Below are 2,501 nucleotides of genomic sequence, written 5' to 3' on the forward strand. Positions count from 1 at the left end.
ACTCGAAAAGAAGGTAAATTTCCTATCTTTAGGATGTAGAGGTCTAAATATATCTATCAGTTCCATCTGTTCCAAAGTGTCGTTCAGGTCCATTGTTTCCTTAGTGATTTTCTGTCTGGTTGATCTATCCATTGCTGTCAGTAAAATTTGTGATCAGATATGTTATTTAGATCTGTTTTCAGCAGTTCTGTGGCTGTGACTTCTTCCTGGGGATTCATCAGGGGAAAGTTCCTTCATTTTGTCATTTTTGCTAGTTTTCAGTCTCTTGTCAGTTTTAAAAAGCTCTTTGTACACTGTGCACCTGTTAGTATTGCTCTGTTAAAGGAGGCTTATTGACTGTCTTGGGCCTGTTGTTTCAGGACATATTCTTTTAATGGTGTCTCGGTTTCTCTTGTTGTGCCTTTATTATACTATTTCCCTACTCAGCGATATTTGGGAATAGCTGTCATGTGCACTTTGGCTTGTTTCTTGGGGTAGCCCTGAGAAAGAAAACAGACAAACACAGAGGGAACAGAAGCACACAAACACAGAGACAAATCAAACAAACAAATTAAAAAGGGGAAAGGAAGGAAAGAAAAGGGAGTGGAAAGAGAAAAAATGAAGAGAAGAAAAAATAAAAGGGGGCAGAGACAACAAAGGACAATGGACAGTCTAAAAGTGTATAACTAGTTGAGGGGAGAGATAAGGATGAGATAAGGGATAATATATCTTGATGGCAAGGGGAGGGACAAAGAAAAGAAGGAAAAAGGAAAATAAGGAGTAAAAATTTAAAAACATTTTTAAAAAGTAAAAAAGTTAAACATAATAAAAAATAAGTACAAATAAATGCAGCAGCTCAACCTGGTGGATAAGCATGGTTTGGTGTTCTTAGGTCTTGGAGTCTGTTCTCAGAGGCCCCGCCATGGAGGTTGCAGAGGATGAATGGACACGCCTTGAGCTCCACTGGAACTAAGTGCTGCAGGCCACTCTAATGAGTCTCATCTCCTTGTGCCTCTGCTGAGCCAAGCTGTATTTTCCAGGCTTGCCTCATTTCAAAAGCCTAGTACGTGCACTTTTATGCTACCACAGATGAGTTGTACTTGCTTTGGCGGCTGGCTCATAGCCAGGATCTCTTAGGGGGAGGGAGAGGTTTCTCGTGGCACCAGCAGGGATTTACACTGCCATTGCCAGAGGCGAGGTGTGCTTCAGGAGTCAAAGTGCGTGCCCCCACAGTAGCCTACGCCAACTCCCAGTCCCCATCCAGGATTGCAACCCCATAAGGGAAGGGAGCATTTTCTCTTGGTGCTGACTGAATTCACACCGCTGCTGCCTGAGGTGCAGGGTGATGCCGGAAATGAGGAGAGCACTCCTGAAGCTGCAGCCAATGCGCATGCCCCCGCCTCCACCACAGCCAACTCCCTGAGGGGATTGCGTAGGGGTGGGGGCTATTTTTACCCTGTTAATACCCGGGATTCGGGATTCGCAGGGCCAATGCTGGAGGCGAGATGCTCTGTGGAAATGAGTTTGGGCCCCCACTCCAGCAGCCAAGGCCAAAGTTCGCGTCTCCTGGATGGCTGCTGCCACTGACACCCTGCTGGGATCACACAGGGTTGGAGGCTCTTTTTTCCCTTGTGACACCTGGGTTCAGGATTTGGGCTTCCCTGTGGTTATATATGGAGTGGGAGTTTTTCTCTGTGTGGGGGGTTAAACGTTCTTTCTCAATTCTGTAGAGACAGTACTATGAGTGTGTTTAGTTTTCTTTCCCTTCCCTTTGTCTCTCAGGGGGTCCTCGCAGTTGCCCTGTGATGGGTGGGTCTCATGCCTCCCATGCCTGACTCAGGCTGGCCTGTTGTCCAATCTCCCCAGTTTGCACTCACTCACTCAGGTATCATTGAGGTTGTCTTCTTTCTGGAGTCTGTATTTTCTCCTTCCGCTCTTGCAGATGAGAGTAATGTCCTTCTCAGTTCAATCGATGGGGCGGCCGAAGTTTACAGAGCTCCCTTCCTCTCCATCATCTTGGCTCCTCCCTGTACCACATCTTCTTGATCCATTCACCAGTTGATGGACATTTAGGCTCTTTCCAAGATTTGGGTATTGTTTATGGTGCTACTATGAACATTGGGGTACATGTGTTCCTATACATCAGCACTTCTGTATCCCTTGGGTTGGTCCCCAGCAGTGCTATTGCTGGGTCATAGCAGAGTTCTATTGTTAATTTTTTGAGGAAACTCCACACTGTTTTCCAGAGAGGCTGCACCAGTTTACATTCTCACCAACAGTGTAGGAGGGTGCCGATTTCTCCACACACTCTCCAGCATCTATAGTCTCTTGATTTGTTCATTTTAGCAACTCTGACTGAGATGAGATGGTATCTCAGTGTAGTTTTGATTTGTGTTTCCCTGATGCTGAGTGATGCTGAGCATCGTTTCATGTGCCTGTTGGCCATCTGGATGTCCTCTTTAGAGAAGTGTCTGTTCAGGTCTTCTGCCCATTTCTTCACTGGATTATTTGTTTTTCAGGTA

This window comes from Suricata suricatta, chromosome 5 (genome assembly GCF_006229205.1).
Source record: "Suricata suricatta isolate VVHF042 chromosome 5, meerkat_22Aug2017_6uvM2_HiC, whole genome shotgun sequence".
Lineage (NCBI taxonomy): Eukaryota > Metazoa > Chordata > Mammalia > Carnivora > Herpestidae > Suricata > Suricata suricatta.